Source organism: Syngnathus acus, chromosome 24, assembly GCF_901709675.1.
Source record: "Syngnathus acus chromosome 24, fSynAcu1.2, whole genome shotgun sequence".
Classification (NCBI taxonomy): Eukaryota; Metazoa; Chordata; class Actinopteri; order Syngnathiformes; family Syngnathidae; genus Syngnathus; species Syngnathus acus.
Genome location: NC_051108.1, coordinates 3,798,182 through 3,815,894, shown reverse-complemented (window position 1 = coordinate 3,815,894; position 17,713 = coordinate 3,798,182). Strand labels below are relative to the sequence as shown.

Here is a 17,713-nt window from a genome sequence, read left to right as displayed (position 1 = left end):
AAATCACATTTCAAAAGATGTTATATAATTAAATCCAGAAACAAGGTAGTGTTGATGTTCATGCTTTATACCACAGGTGTCAAACTCAAGGCCCGGGGGCCAGATACTGCCCGCCACATCATTTTATGTGGCCCACGTAGACAAATTGTGCATCAAATTCGTGTGTCGTTACTGGAATTGCAAATTGTCTTCACTTTTAATAATATCTTTGTTTTTTTAAATATTTGACCAGTTTTTACTCGTCTGATTTGAAAATGAGTTATTTGTCAGTTTGTTTTGTAGCTTTTACTGAATATAATAGGAGGTGCTCATACATTTATCATAATGGCCCTCCGAAAGAAGCTATGACTACAATGCGGCCCGTGAAAAAAATTAGTTTGACACCCCTGCTTTATACCCTGAGGAAGATATCTGCACCCAGTCCCAATTTCTACAAAGCTTCCACCGGGCAGAGAGGAGCATGTTGTGTGCTTCAGATATCCTCCTGTTTGGCATAAGACACCGTGGGTTCTTGCTGCGTGCTTCTTTTGTGTTTGTGAAAGCTTTGTTTGCAACCGTGCCTTTGAAACAACGAGCACAAGTAATGACAGTGAAGCTGCCCCCCCCCCTCCCCCATCTGTAAATCAAGTTCTATGCCAGGTGACAGCCAGCACTGCAATTCAGAGGATGTGTTGTTTGGAATGTTGCTTGGATTGTGTTTTGAAAAGCTGACAATGCTTTAAAACATGATACAAAAGGAGGTTGTTTTGGACTGTTGGAGAAAGTTGGAGGACAGTTTTAAACATTTAAATATGACGTATAACCGAAATGTTTCTTTGCTTATCTCTTTGCTATAGGAAAAAAAAAAATCCTCATCATGCAGCTGTTGTTTTTCATGCATACAAACGTTTGCTGTGGTAACTACTGCAAAATAATAAATGACATCCAACTCGACCCCTCCGAATGGGCTATTAAATGTTCATTTCCACAAACCCACAATTTAATAGAAATAATGATGTCCAATGTAACGAGTCAGCGTGAATAAAAATCTCAAACGCATCTCCAGAAAAATACATAATGACATGATAATAATAATCATAGATAATTATAGCTAATGTTCCAGCTGGTTGTTTTTTTAGCAAAATAATTCATGGTAAATAAAATGCTTTGTTCGGTTTTTACTTTGGCAGACATGACAAGAACTGTGGAACCAGCTGGAATTAACAGTGTCAAAAATGAGGGTGGGAAAAAAAAATCCTTGAAGATTAAATATATAATTACAAAATAACAACAGTTAACTTGCTGCGGTTCAAGATCTGTGTTTTGGACGGTGAGATTTCTCCCTCTGTGGTAGGTTCAAGTACCAAGTGGAGCCAACCTCCCACCAAATGTATCAGAGCTCACATCAAGGCAGTCAATTCAAGCGACAAAGAAAATTAATGCATAGACCCCTAATTAAATCTTAATTGTGACATCCCATAATTACCTTGCATCAAAACTTTTCCACACAGAAGTCCAGCCCAGCCTATCTATCAGAAGCTCAAGTGGAACTCACCAGGCTTGAGGGAAGGATTTTTTATTTATTTTTTTGTAAGAAGTGCTGGAAGGAGTTGAGTAAAGAAACACGTTCTCCTTCTTTTCTTGTGCTACTTCGCTTTGGGAGGAGGATGGTAGCAATTACCAGCACCAGCAGCTGAGAGAGAGCCAACTCTCTGTACATCAATCACTATTACACCATTGGGACTTTATGGAGCAGAGATTGTGTTAAAGACCACCACCGAGTGGCCGTTTGCTGAATAACACTTAGCTGGTTTAGAATAAGATTACATCTACAATTAGCTCCAGAGTCCTAAATTTGAAATGTGTGCCTTTGTCTTTTTCAAATTAATGTTCACTTCCTAATTGGTCATTAGCCAGGGTACAATAATGTAAAATAAATTTTTAAAAAAAAAGACCATCCTGAATTAATTTCCATGGGTGATGAGTCAGAAAAAATGGCAATATGCATGCCGCGTGTCATTTGGTTCATGTTGGACTGCATAAATAGCAGAAGCAATTTTGGTTAATGTGGAGTGAGGAGGGGAGATGGTGCAAAAAAAAAATAGCAGGGTTAATTTAGGGTGAAAATTCATGGCTTGGCTTTTTGTTCGACAAAATGGAGGGAAGCATATTATTATTTCTTTTGTTGAGCTTTTGACTTTTATTGCAACAATTTATCAAACTTTATGTTGTGCCCTTTTTTTGTGACGTTCTCCATTGTTTGGTCTGATAGCAGCTCCGCTAAGCCTCATCAGCCATGACATTTTCATTGATGGCAACATCTTCACTGGTCTCTAATAGCCTCCTCATTAGGAAGAATATACGGTAGACCCTCTACAAGCCTCCTCATTAGGGAGCATATATGGTAGACCCTCTAGAATCAACCACAATCCTTTCTGAGATAATGTTCAGCCTTCAATTTGTTACATTTTCAAAACCATTTTCACATAGCAGTCAAATTATACTAAAATAATTTGTTGTGATTTATTCTTTAAATGGTCTCTATCATAAAAAGTACATAAATCACAAAACACTATAATAATAATAAAAAATATTACTATAAAGTACCGTCATTTCTGGACTATAAGCCGCACCCGAATATAAACCGCACCAGTCAAAATTCGGGGAAAATTCAGTTTTCTTCATATATAAGCCGCACTGGACTATGATCCGCAGGTGTTTTAATGTTTAATTTCCATATATACGAGAATATGCACAAATCTTACAATATCATATATATAGGGCGGCTCGGTGGCGCACTGGTTAGCACGTCCGCCTCACAGTTAGGAGGGTGCGGGTTCGATTACACCTCCGGCCCTCCCTGTGTGTAGTTTGCATGTTCTCCCCGTGTCCGCGTGGGTTTTCTCCGGACACTACGGTTTCCCCAAAACATGCTTGAGCACTCCAAATTGCCCCTAGGTGTGAGTGTGAGTGCAAATGGTTGTTCGTCTCTGTGTGCCCTGCAATTGGCTGGCAACCGGTTCAGGGTGTCCCCCACCTACTCCCCGATGACTGCTGGGATAGGCTCCAGCACGGCCGTGACCCCCCCCCAAGCGGTATAGAAAATGGATGGATGGGTGGATGCACAACACAAATTATATACTAATGAAATATTTTCTCTTCAAAGGTGGTTGCCTTTTATTCAGTGGACTATCATGATCTGGATGAATTTACCCAGATATGGCTTTTGTAGTAACAGAATCTGCACATCATGCCATGTCCACAGAATGGCAGTGCCAAAGGTTGAGAGGAAACAATCCTCCATCCCTGATTACTTCTAAGCTCTTGGACTTTGGTTACTCAAGCACTCATGCATGCTTAAGCAACAAAATGCGTTAAAGCCAACTGTTTATTCTTTGTGTCTCCATGGTAGTGTGTGAAAATAAAAGCCTGATTGTTTCGCATGTGGAAGCGAGGTTGTGTGCATCATATGCAGGGCACACCTCAAGGCCAAGTTGGAGGGGAATGAAAGGCACAGGCAAAGCGTTCTGTCCTCTGACCAATGATTGTTAGATACAATGCAGCACTGGAGGTAAACAAAAAGGACTCCATTGGGTCAAAGGATTTGAGGATGTGGATGTGTTATCAGCAACTGTGCTCCCTGAACTGTGTTGAAACAAGAACATCCACGATGTAATGATTCATTCATTTTCCTCTATCCTGGAAGCTACTATAATGCTTTGAATATTTCCCACCTTACACCTTTGCAACTCCTTGTAAAGGACATCCATTTCCTCTGGCTCAGCCAAGGCCAGACTTATCATCCATTAAATAAATGTCACTGGCAATAAAGGAGGTTGCGCTGCTTTTAAAAAGTAATCGACAAGCCGATTTGATTGGCTATGACCTGACACTGCCTGCCTTACTCTAGCATGTCTTATCTGTGTTCAACATATTGAGTGTTGCAACATGCTGAGTGTGGTGATACAACAAAAATCTCAATGGAATCTTTTTACATGGACCTGCTTACCTGTTCCAAATGTGTAATTTGGTAAAGAGTTATTGGAGTTGGGTACGTTTTGAAGACAAATCTACCAAGCCAGTGATTTCACATTTTGCACTCTAGTCAAAATTCTCCTCTCACTTTATAAAGCTTGCACTTCATTACATAACTGACATGCTGATCAATTACTGTATTTTCCGCATTATAACCTCCAATTTTCTTAAAAGCCGCCATAATCAGGTGCGCCTTATATATGGACCAATATTGAGCCACTACGGCAGGCGTGTCCAAATATATGGACTTGTATATGGACAAAGCTTTAAAATGGGCCATTCATTGAAGGTGCGCCTTATAATCCGGTGCGCCTTATAGTGCGGAAAATACGGTACACTTGGCAAAGAACTCGCAGATCTAGTGGCAAATGCAGTCTGATCATTCCTCGGAGTAACACTTGGCAAAGGGGAGGTGGCTTTTTATTTTATCGACACCCCTCACATTTGGAACTGCCCGAGTTAAACTTATATCAGTGACCACTTTAAAAAGAAAATAAAAAGGGTTCCACCTCACAATTCATCCTATTATTTTGAGATATGAGTGATCTGAGTTAAGAGCTTGGCTGAATCGGAAGTCCAGACACGCACAACAACAATTCCTAGGCAGAAGGAGTGATGGTTCAATCTGCCTCCACAACTTTCAATCACACAAGAGGAAAAACTTCATAATTTCGATGTGAAGATGATCAGAAAAAAAAAAACAGGCGTGTGGTGTTCTACTTTCCTACTGCCTTGTTAGAGCAGTCCCATCCTGCGACAAAAGTGCAATTCACGCAAAATTGACAGAGGCCATGTTAAAGGCCACCAGCTGTTAGAAAGCAGGAAATGACCAGCCAGCCAAAATTTCTCTGAGATTGAGGTAGCTGCATTATGCCGCAAGCAAGTAATGAAAAAAAAAAAAAACATGGTTACATAAAATATGTCACGGTGCAGTCTCCAAAGTCAAATAACCCTGAGGTTTGAATTTACTCATGCATGATGTCTTGGTCAATAAAAAACATCAAACGGAAGATGAACACAAAAGGTAAATGACAGAAGCAGAATCAATTTATAGCATGCTTCAATGCATCACCATCTCGTCACCTGTCAGTAATGTTATGGTTGAATACACAGTTAAGTCAATATATTGTTTATCAAAGTGGAGGGGGCTGCAAACTGTAACTTGAGGGTCTGCAATAAATTGTGTCGTTTTATGTCTTGGCATGTTTGAAAAAAATTACAAAACTACATCGGGACAGGTGCGTCACATGAATCCATGAATCGGATTTCATTTTAAATTCTCTGCTCCTCCTCGGTGTTTGACACCAAGCACTCATTTATTCTTCTTAATTTCTTATTAGTTTTATTCCTATTGGTTTTATGACTCCATTAATGACCTTCATTTGTGTCATTTAATTTTATTTATTTGCCCACCTTTGTGTTTTACGTCAACCTTTCTGTTTATGGGTGTTGTATTTATTGCTTTGTACAGCAAGCACTTCAGTGCACAGCGCCTGCTTTTAAAGTGCTTAATAAATAAAGTTGGCTTGGGGTTGGATTGAATGTGAGGCAAAACAAGCTTGGCAAAATATTTGCAGCTTGGAAGGACGTAGCTGAGGTTAACAGTTTCCAACATGTCGATAAATCGCAACGTATAAATGGGCACCTTTTCTTTGGCAATGTTTAGTGCAATTAACTTAGCTAGATCCTTTCTAGTCATATACGACACAATATGAAAATGATTTTGTTATGTTGTCTGTTTGAAAAAAAGTTGTTGGAAGATTCTGAAACAGTACCGTAATTTCTGGACTTTAAGCCGCACCTGAATATAAGGCACATCCGCTGAAATTCAGGTGAAATTCAATTTTGTTCATATATAAGCCACACTGGACTATAAGCCGCATGTGTTTTAATGTTTGATTTCCATATGTAAGAGAATATGCACAAATTATACAATATGATCAAAATCATAAACTGAACTATAAACAGCAGGGTTCAAAGCTTGCGCAAAAATAGTCTGGAAAATACCGTACTAAATTTCATATATAAATCGCAACCCGATTTTAAACTAGCTCAAGTCAGTTAGCATCAGTTTTGTTCATGGAATTAACCCGTCACTCCTAGTAGTCCGTTAAATGAAAAAAGTCCGGCTCCTCCAAATGCATTATATTAAAAAGTAAAAGGATGTTCAAGCGCGACTGACTAATTCATTTAAGAAATATAACATTGAAAATAATCTTTCTGACAGCGTCATAATGTGCCCACTAAGAAATCATGTTCCATGAAGCAGACACCAAGTAAGTCAAGCTCGAGCTAATTTTTGAAGACTGTCACTCGCAAATCACACCTGCCACCATCGGCTCTTCCAGTTCACTTGACATTAGGATGAATTTCAGAGTGAAAAATAATCATGTTGTAAATTTAATATATGCTCAAATCACTAAAACTGAAATAGAAGTGCTTCACCTTCATTTTGGCCGCAGCTCTCAATCCTATCATAACTTTTTAACAATATATTTTTATATCCTGTTTTATAGTATTCCTTTTGGACAAACTGGGTTTCATTTTCTTCTCCATCTGATCCTCCTTAAAAATCTCATTTGTATGACTAAACGGTAATGTGTTATGTTGGAAAATATTTTCAACACATTACCGTGTTTGATAATTGTATTCTAATTCATTCAATGAATGTTTGTGATCCCATGTGCCCCACAGATGGGTTACAGGCACTTCAGAAATTCGGTGTAACAGTGGGAATGTGAGAAGAGACAAGAACATGCTGCTGTCTCCTGACCCAGCAAGCTGTTTTGAATTCAAAATTGCACATCAGGGATTTCACAGTACTCTGGAAAGTGTCTCTGGTCAGTTTCACTCTTTACAGACACCCCATGAGAGACTTTGAAAGTTGTGTCAGATTGCAAGAGATTATTCCCGTCTGACAGAATATGTTAAAATAGTATCACCACAGGCAGAAGCTGATTTAAGATCCTTTTGAAGAGTAATGGATGGTGAAGTGACAATGAGGACCAAAGGATGACCACAGGGACAAAAGATGCATGCTGTGTTCCCAAGGCCTGATTAAAATGATTTTTGACAAGTTGAAAAAAAAATGAATATAGTGTTTTATATGTAAGCTTGACCAATTCTAAAAGAAAAAGATTTTTAGTTGATTAAATTGGGAATGAAAAGGCGAGATTTTACAGGATAACGAGCTATCAAGCAATATAAATTGTAAATAGCATTTTTTTAAAAACAAGACATATAGTGAAATGTACGTGTTTCACGACAAGGTGTCCTCATTTTTGGATGATGTTTTATTGTTATAAAATGAGTTTAGTGAGCCAGTGTTGGAGGTCCTAACACTTTTGACAGACTATAAAACAGACTATAACCACAATCTTAAACATCACCGTACCAGCCAATCATTTACAGTGACATCATCAAAAATATCAGGAAACGTTAGGACGCCAAACAGATCTGAAACCCCTGAGTAAATCTGGTACCTAGTAACACAGTGCCTGATTATTAATTTGGAGTACCTATGTGTCCAGGTGAGCAGTGTGACCAATGAGGTGGGCGTGGCTTATTCGCAGCGCACACAGGTGAGCAATTGCTGGTTCTCAATATGAACAACGCTGAGGTGAACACACAAAAAATGGTCTTCCTAAGGATGTCCACAAGAACATTCTTCCAAAGAAGGTAAGTCTTTTTATAAATAAGTATGACTGTTAAAATATAAACAAAGTACGAAGTCAAAATATAAATAATAAATTGCATATTTCAGTAGACGTTAAGTTAATATATTATTTGCCTATTGTAGGTGTGAACCCAAATGCAAAAACATGTTTGGCATCATTTTTGCTTTTATTTTTTTGACAAGCACGCCCTCAATCACTCAGTTCTCAATTCATATTTCAACAAAGCATAAAAAGACACTCCAAATGTAGTTGAAATGATTTTAGCTGTTTTCATATTAAGGGAGTAGACCTGATGACTAGTGACATAATTGGTTAGAAGAGTATAAAATCTATTATCAATCTAAATGACATGCCAGAGAGTGGCCATCAATTTTAATATATCTGACAATAATTCTGGCATGGACTCGCTTGATCAAGGGCATGTATTTGGTATTCCACATGTGAGCCGGAAATACTGACAAAGTAGTCTCGAGAGGGAATTCCTAATTAAAGGCAAGCATTTTGATGATGAGAATCCCTTTGCGGAGGATTTCCAATGCTGTGTACATGGATTAACTATATGGTACATGGTTTTATAAAGCACAAATTAGCATGCATGATTCATGTTCTAAGGCAGCTATTAGGTAGGGATAATACTTTAAGACATCCAAAATGCCTTGCAAAGCTTTGACTACTTTATACATAGCATTAACTATTCCAATAACATAATTGTGGAGAGACAGAGTAAGTAATGCAAAAATCTATTTATAGTATTTATTCATTAGTCTTTTATTGCTGTAAAACGACCAAATATTTCAAATTTAATATTTATATTGAAAATCCTACTCTATATAAAAATCCAGAAATGTTTATTTTAAAATCCCATTATTTGCAAAAAAATTCTTAAAACAAGCAATAGCCATATTATTGCAATTGCTTCAACTTCACTGCTTTAAGAATATTTATATTGAAAATCCTACTCTATATAAAAATCCAGAAATGTTTATTTTAAAATTCCATTGTTATTTACAACAACAAAAAAATCTTAAAAACCTTCACTGCTTTAAGAATGCCTCCCCTGGCCTCAAAGTTCCCTGAGCCAATGCAAACTGCATCAGTATTCCAAGGATGAAGTTCAACTCTCCTCTCCTCACCGTATGATTGTATTCCTATACTGGGAATACCATCTGATGTGGTTGTCTTCTGGTACATCACCAGATCCCCAGAGTCCAACCACCAGAGTCAGCTCACTATTCCTTACAAGAGTTTGACAGCTAGAAGGTAGATCGAGTAGTGTGGACCAGTGGGTGGCTTGTACTTATAAAGTGGGTTGTGTATATCGGTTACAAATTATATTCCAGAAATAATATATTACCTTCTTCCATCATGTGCTGCCATTGTCTTATTTTCTATCCACTCATCTCCTTGAAAAACAAGCCATCGAAGGCAAAGGACATAACACAAGCCTGAATCGTGGATAACATGATAATACTGTGAAATTAAATCGCAAAAAAAAAAAGATAGGAAGAAATGAATGCACAATTATTTACGGGATGTGTGTGACTACATCAGAGGAGAGAAAAAAAAAACTGTTGAAGGACATAGAGAGATGAATGTGCTCTATACCAGGTTATGTTTAATTGCATTCTAGAGAAATAATATGGTGGCATCACTTATCCTTTTCTCAGCTACTGAATGTTTTTACCGAGCTTGCATAATTGTGAAGGGCACAACTTCGACCAAACATAAATAAGCTCTACATATCTGACGTTCTTGGGGAACTCAGCAAGGGCTTTTATCAAAGTCAAAGTCTGCTTCATTGTCAATTTCTTCACATGCCAAGACACACAAAGAAATCGAAATTACGTTCCCACGATCCCACGGTGACAAGTAGTTATGTAGTTTTTGAAAAGTAACAAAGCACTGAAAGAAGACGTGAATGTAATCCAACTCAGAAATGTAAAATATAAACATTTTATGACCGTAAACAGTTGATAAAGGTCATGGTGACCCTCCAATGACCCCATGAATATTTTTTTGAAATCCGAACAGACTGACCATTATCCTGAAACAGATTTCAACTTCATAGGTTCTTCCCGCTGACATGTTTGAAGAAATCACACTTCTTCTTCTCAATGGGGACCAAATCGGTTGTCTTGTACGTCCTTGCTTTATGTTGTATTCTCCATTATAAAGTCCCGTTTAGCACAATCCTTCGAAAAATTCTAAATCCTTCCTCTCTTCTATTTAATATCGGCTCCTCCCAAGCAATTGACATGGATTTAATAAGATCAGAGAGGGATAACGGATTTTACCTGGATTCACCTGAGTGTATTTCAAGCATAGAGGAGCTTAATTTGCTTCACTGTGCTGTCCCTTATACCACTGGCTTTGTTTCCCAGCTATATCTTCCATCTTAGTAAAGAATCATTGGAAAAGAGGGTTGATTCTATGCAGAAGCTCCGCAACTAGACAGGCAGAGCACGCAACTGCCTACGGCCCAAGCCGAAGGGGATCCCGGGGGACGTCTGACGGCCCATATCAATGACAAAGCGTTGCTTTAACACCGTAATGAAAACTTCTATCAACAACTCCTGTGTAGTTTACTAGCTTTAACTTTAAAACTTCAAACATGGTTGGTTATTCATGCCGTAGCAAGTGTGAAAACTGCTAGTTTTCGTCTTCAGACACGGTATGTCTGCTACAGCTGTAAATACCGTATTTTCCGGACTATAAGGCGCACCTAAAAACCTCAAATTTTCTCAAAAGCCGACAGTGCGCCTTATAGTCCAGTGCGCCTTATATATGGACCAAATTCTAAATTTAAACTGGCCCGAAGCATTGTGTCATAAAATCAATCATAAGTGGCCCGCTGAAGACTATGAATCATGAATCAAAAAGACTATGGCTCATTATTTTGTGATTATAAAGTAATTTGTTGCGTCTGAAGTTGAAATAAAAAAGATAAACTTGAGAATGATTTGATTTGGATTCAAAATCTGACATGATGCAACCTGGCCTGTTTACTGCAGTCACAAACACCAATATCACCCTTCTTATTCATACAACAATTACTTTCTTGATTTGCATCAGCCCCACCGCAGAGAGAATGTATGTGAATTTCATGACAGTATTTACTTAAAACATCATTTATGTCCACCCTGTGGGTTTTTTTTGGGTTTTTTTCTTCCAAACTAAACTCTACTATAAGGTCACAAATGTCTGTGTATATTTGATACGGCAATGCGGTTTGTTCAGATTTAGAGCCCTGCAAAAATTCAGAGGGGAATTAAAGCTGCGGAAGAAAGGCGGAAACAGAATAATGGAATGAAAAAGATTGGATTGTAGTGGAGTACAAAAGGAACAATGAGGGGTCAGAAACTCCAGAGGGAGGGAGAAGGTATTGTAAAAAGTGAAAAGATCTAATGTGGCAATACCAGAGCCAGACGGAAAGAGCTGCTAAGGTCAGTGGAGACATTGATAGTGACAGCAATGGCCAGAACCCAGGTTGGAAAAAAACGGAGGCATGCATAGAGTATTAAGTGAATTTGCCGGGGCCATAGCCGCATCTGGACAAGTGACAACTGTAGATGAGCCAAGAGACACTGAAGAAATATGTCACGCAATCAAGTGAAGCTGACAAGCATAGCGGTAGTTGCTTGAAATCTATTGACTCAATCGGAGCTGACTGCTCCCGAGTGTTTCTCCAGGAATGCCCACTGAGGTAAAACCAGCACAGCTACTCCACTTTAACTCTGTTTATGTTGGGCGATAAATTTAAATTTAACTTGTCAGCATGCAAAGCTGCACAGCAGTTATCTTAGATTTTTTTTTTTCCCTTCCCCACACCACACACATTTTTTCCACAGCTTTAAATCGCTCCTCAACACTGATGAATATCTGCGCTTGCCAACAAATAGCTGCAAGGGCACACAGATTAACAAACACGTTTAAAAGATGTGCTTTATTGCATACAAATTTAGTCGCATAGTTACACGGGAAAGTAAACCAAAGTTGTTACATCACATGCTTTTTGAGCTTGGATTTGTTTGAATTCCAAAAATGTTTTTTTTCTCACTACGGGAAATATTGAGGCCAGAAAAAGTTCAAATTTCGCTCTTCAGTAAACCAATTCAAAAACAGTTCAACTTTCAACCCCATTAAAATTCTGGGACTGCTGATAAAAGTTCGCAGTCTCTTATCTATGGTTTAGGGCCATAATGCCGAAAAAGGCAAAAGACATCATGTTTTAAACGGTGATGTGTCCCGATAAACAAACTTATGACAGCCATTGATATTTACTGGATGTTTATCTACTCTAAAGCAATCTTATTAGCTCATTATCCGATGGTGTTTGCATTCTGGGGCGCCTTTGTTTGCCACATTGTGCTAAATGAGGTCTTAATAACATCTGCCTAATTCATTGAGGACAGAGGACAAAAAGGTGAGGGCAAGTTGATCGAAGGGATTATCTGGGTTGTAGTTTTTCGTTACGATGATTTACTCCTAATTGGATGCTAACGTGGGCTAAGCGGCATCAACCGTCTTGCGAAATGAACCGCGACACTCGAAATGAAAGGTTAGGAGCAGTTTTTATAAACCAAGTTACTTCCACACGTAGTTAGATATGAAACTTTTGAAATTGGCCCAGACTCAAAAGAAAGGCAACAGCTCAAAGGCTGGAAACGCTGAAGCATTTATATTTGCTCATCCCCAGTGTATGCTCAACTGTGCAGGAGAATAATTTATGATAATGTTGAACTTCAAACTTAATATAGCTCATTGATTAGGTCAAAAAAAAAAAAAAAAGGTGAGATGGAGCTTTTTAAAGATGCATTGGTCACGTTGTCTCGTAACACAGAGGCTTTTGCGGTGGCTTCTATTTTGTATCTTTTTCTCTTTGAATGTTGACACAATTGCTGAATATTTTACTTATTTTCATTTTTTATACAGACTGTATAATCTGGCAGATAGATTAAATTAGCATCCATCGGGGTTAAAGTTGAGCGTCTCAACCAACCTGTACAATTCTGAATTGACTCTATTTCATCATCAAATGGACTTTCAATTGAATCCCTGGTTATAAATCAAGATTAAATGTTTTGCCCTGTTTCATTAATAGTCCAGCTAAGAAATTCAATCAATTCATTTCCACCCATTTCTCTGTCTCTAATATCATTAAGGCTGCTTCAAGACACTTTGTTACCGTCAACTGTGGCGTAGCCACGCACACTTAATGATCACCGCCACCGTTTCCCACAATAAACCTGAGGGTGATCCTTTCCTTGCCAAGCAATAATCCAACAAACTCGAAACAGCCGGCGTAATTAAGTATTGATCCCGAAGATCAGGCAAAGTATTAATTTTTAGTATCCTCCCTGACATTTGTCATAACGTAAGCACTAATGAACGTCACTGCTTTCTGTTCGAGCCACTGTTGAAATAGTCGGATTTTGCCTTTTACATTAATAATAAGCAAGCAGGATATTGACTCAATAACTTTCTTTAAAGTTTAATTTGGTAAGAAATGTAGGAACGTTCTTGGCCTTTTAACTTGACATACCATGCTCTTTCTAATAAGAGGAAATATTACACTGCGATTTAGCCCTATGGACAAACAGACCAAAAAAAGTCTATAAAAGTTTTCTTTTTAAACTCACTTATTTGTCACTGGCTACAAGACTAATAATTTTGGGAGAGTATGGCATTATTTTTCTTTTAATGCGGATTGGCACAATTATCATTATTGTATAAAGATTGTCCCTTTATTGACCTGCCCATAAATAGTCTTTAATCACGGCGGGGGGGTACTGAGTACTGAGCAGCAGCAGAAACACTTCTCGGTGTACTAAGATGACAATCTGTTTACTTTACTTGTGCACCTTTAACGGCTCACAGATCGGACCTGCTAACACTTGTCATCACTTGTTTATATTTATTAATCGACATTTTATGAACTGAACTTTTCAGTTGTAAATAATAAATATTTGAACGGAATTTTAGAACGCATCAAATTAATTGGTACTTAATGAAGAAGAAAACCAGCATATAAATAAAAATTCAAGAATTGTTTTGAGACAGACGTCATTTTTTTTGTTCACTATGTTCTAAACTAAATGGGCAGACAATTATTTCATTTCGGAACAGGAGTGAATCTTGCACTCCATGAGCATGTGGAGGCTTCTATTTACATGCTTGTGTGTTTGATCGTGTACAGAGAACTTGAGAAGGTAATATCATCCCCCCCTCCCCTCCCTGCTCTTCCGCAGAGAGACCGTGATTAACTTGTCTCTGTGGGACCGAGCCCTCAGCCAGCCTCCATGTTGTCGCCGCTGTACAAGCGATGACAAGAACTTGTCTCATGTCACAGCATGCCTATTGTTTAAGACTCATCGGCATGACAGGGGAGATTCTATCAAGTTGTGCACAAAACTCATCTTAACACGGTCAAGTGACTCTCGGAAAGCGAATACATGACAAGGTTGTTTATTCCTAAACTGCAATTTAAAGACGCTGTCTTTTAATTTGTATTCTCATTCATCATCACTAAGGGGCTGTCAATCGGCCTATCGTTCCCCTTTCACAATAACATTTTTAGGCATGAGGTCAGAAAAATAAAAGCAAAATATATGAAATTAACTTTCAACTGGAATCAAAGTTAACCAGAAAAGGACTTACGGTACTAGCGCACAAAATTCCACCAAGGTTTTGCATTATTATGCTTAACTGAGGAAACAAAGAAACACAAAACCGTGTTTGGGTGTAGATATATAAAAAGCCAGAAAGCTGAGAGAATTAATTATTTCGTAAATGTGTGTGTGAAGTTATCCTGTTTCGCTCAGAGTACGAATAATGATTTCCAGGCAACACACAGGTTTTTTTTTTGTTTTTGTTCCCCCCCTCTTTTTTGCTTGGGACTACTACCCATGTTTTAGCTCTCTCTTTTTATTCCTTTTGCCTCCCCCACCAGGTTCCCTAAATAGAACCCAGCAGGTGTAATTGTTCCTGTTGTCTCTGGAAATTGAAAAAAGAAAAAAAAAAAGGGGAATAAGGAAGCATTTGTGCACACAGAGCTCAAGATACAAAGCAAAAAGTGCACAGCAACAACTCAGATAATCTGATCATTAATAAATCTTTCTTCATATTTTTTACAGCTTCTACACTTTTTATTTAATAGTCCTGAATATTTCACAGTACAGCCATCTTTTATTTTTCAGAGCTGCTTATCTTGACACAACTGACTTCACAAAGTCCAAAGTGTAACCAACAAAGATCTAAGCCTGAATCCAAACAAAACTCTGTGTTGCAAAAACAGTTGGATGGACTATATGAGGCAAACACCATCATTTTCAGAACATTTGAGAAAAAAATAATAATTTCTTCCGGCTGTGCAAAACAAATGCTGCCCTCTGGAGGTGCGTTAATTACTGTTTAGCATCCTCTAAATTTCTCTCTGTCATCTCGTAGTTATTAAATGCTAATGCAGGTACTAAATCAATTAAATTTTAAAATTGAGTCTGTCAGCCTTATGTTCTATGCTAATTTTGCAATTTATTATCAAGTGCAACCATGTCTCAGGATTGTAAGGCGGAGTAGAAGCCAGAATACAAAAATAAAACAACCCAGATGATTACATGCTAATATTTGCTACATCCCTCATCGTCGTCATTTTTCAAGTAGGGAGATATATAAAGTGAGGACATGAATAACACCTTGATAGTTGTTGTCGCTGGAGAGAATATAAGAGGCCTGCATCACTAAAGCCGTCCAGATAGGATGGGGGAAAAAACCAAAACAAATGGAAGGAGGAAAAAGCGTGTGCATGCATCCAAGGTCTTCTTGGCCCTTGTGGCTGCTTGCTGATCGCAGATGATAAATGACCGAACATGGCCAAACCCTCATTTGGCTCTCACAGCATCAGGTGATAAAGGCAGAGCTCTTGTCAGGGATGGAGTGCACTCTGCTCTGCAAGGACAAGACCTCACACCCACAGAGACACAAGAAGAGAGTGGCTTTAATATACTATACGCCGCAGGCATGCTGCATTCGAGGAAGAGTATTAAGACACTACAAGGTGGAATGGATTGACATTCAGTAATTTAACAAGTTTGGAATATCCATTCAACAAGGCAGAAGGAATAATAAACTGTTTTTGACAGTTAATCTTATTGATGATCACATTAAATTGGGAATTATTTGGGAAGAACAGCTTTGTTTGCTTATTTTGGGCTAGTTCAGCATGAAATAAAAATATTAACAATGTATTTGTAAAGTATTGGCAACAGCTGCATGCTCGGACATTTTTTCGATAATCTTGTGTCTGACCCTGCTAATCACTTAGCAAAAAATCATTGCATAATGTTAATCCACTCAGACTAAAAAAAAAAGTAGTTTAATTAAAAAGGAGTGAGCGAGGAAAAAAAAAATCTAAGAACCATGGCTAATTATACTCAATCAGCGTGCAATCATAATGTTGTATGTCTCAATTAGAAGAATTTCAATGCCCTCATCATTGCAATCTCCGGCTGCATGTTTTCATTTGAACAGTGAGCCCCGTCTGTTTAAAAAAAAAAAAAAAACACCCAGCTTCCTATTACAGCGTTCTGCCTTCCAGATAATTGATTTGGTTTAATATAATGAAGGACCCTGAACAAAAAAGTCTCAAAGGAAATAGGACTGTCATCTGTCTTCTATTGTAATAAAACACATTGTACCCCCAATGCAATCTCCTAATCTCCAAAACTAATGAAGTTGTTTTCGTATACAGACTGACACCATGGCAAGCTGCACTTTTCTGTTAAAAGTGATTATTTTTTTCCTTGATGGAACTTGTCTATTCTTGTGCATGCTTGGTTCCATGCAAAGCTTTTATTTCCCAAGGCTGAGCACCGATGCCCTGTTATGTAGAAGTACTCGATACACGTGAAACATTCAAAGCCACGGAGAATGAAGTTTCTGTGCACATGAATTTGATCATTTTATTATGCGGCATGGTGTACAAGTGGTTATCACGTTCTGAGGTTCACCGTTTGAATCTGCTGTGTATGTGTGCATATGTGTCCAGTTTAATTACACCGGCCATGTTTTTCAAGCCCAAGGTTTTGTCGTCAAATTATTCATGTCAATATTAATGTCAATATAATCGAGCTTCTGTCGCTTCTGTGCTGCATGCCAAATATTAGCCATCTGATACGGTAATGTGCGGTGCTATAAATGTGTCCTAGCTTCACACCGAGCAGCTGATTATAAATGATCTTTAACTGGCAGTCTGCTGAAGCATTCATGAGCTGACATTTCCATAAGTCATTATCGTGTAAATTTAATGACTATAATCATATTAATTCGCTGAGTACAGGCACATAAATCAAAGATTTCCATATTAGTGAAGTCTGTTGTCTGGTCTAGTTTATTATTTTCTGATGAATGGATTCTGATGAGGCTATCATTTGTCCACTGTCAATTATGCAACAGAAGTGGTGGTGAAAATACAACATGGCTGGTTGAGAGAATGTCTTGAGGACACGTCACATAGTTTGTTTTACCGTATTTTCCGCACTATAAGGCGCACCTAAAAACCTCCAATTTTCTCAAAAGCCGACAGTGCGCCTTATAATCAGGTGCGCCTTATATATGGACAAAGTTTTAAAATGGGCCATTCATTGAAGGTGCGCCTTATGATCCGGTGCGCCTTATAGTGCGGAAAATACGGTAATCAACTAAAATGGATGACTATTTTTTGTAAGAAGACAGCTCTTCTTTAAGAAACAATAACTCTCTAATCTTATTCTAAAGCAGCCACTCATTTTAACAAATGAACAAAGCTATCGGTGAGTTGAGAACTGAATTGAGATTCAAACCCAGATTAAATTGAAAGATACTATTCCCAACTCAGTCTGGAATTCAATTCTATTGAATGCTCACTTGTATTCAGAAAATGAGTTCTAGTTAGAGAAAGAGCACTTGTAATAGTATTTTCACATCTTCATCTGACATGAGAAATATTCAATTATAGACATATAATGAATCGGTATTAACTCCATGCT

General features: G+C 38.1%; 1 long non-coding RNA gene across 1 annotated transcript in view; it reads left to right on the top strand.

The window, feature by feature from the left end:
• The window catches only part of LOC119118265, a 73,291-nt gene that overhangs the window by 43,943 nt on the left and 11,635 nt on the right, over positions 1–17,713 (top strand). The window contains exons 4-5 of the long non-coding RNA XR_005096685.1: positions 6,709–6,854; positions 7,545–7,692. This is a non-coding gene — a long non-coding RNA (uncharacterized LOC119118265). The remainder of the gene's footprint in view (positions 1–6,708; positions 6,855–7,544; positions 7,693–17,713) is intronic.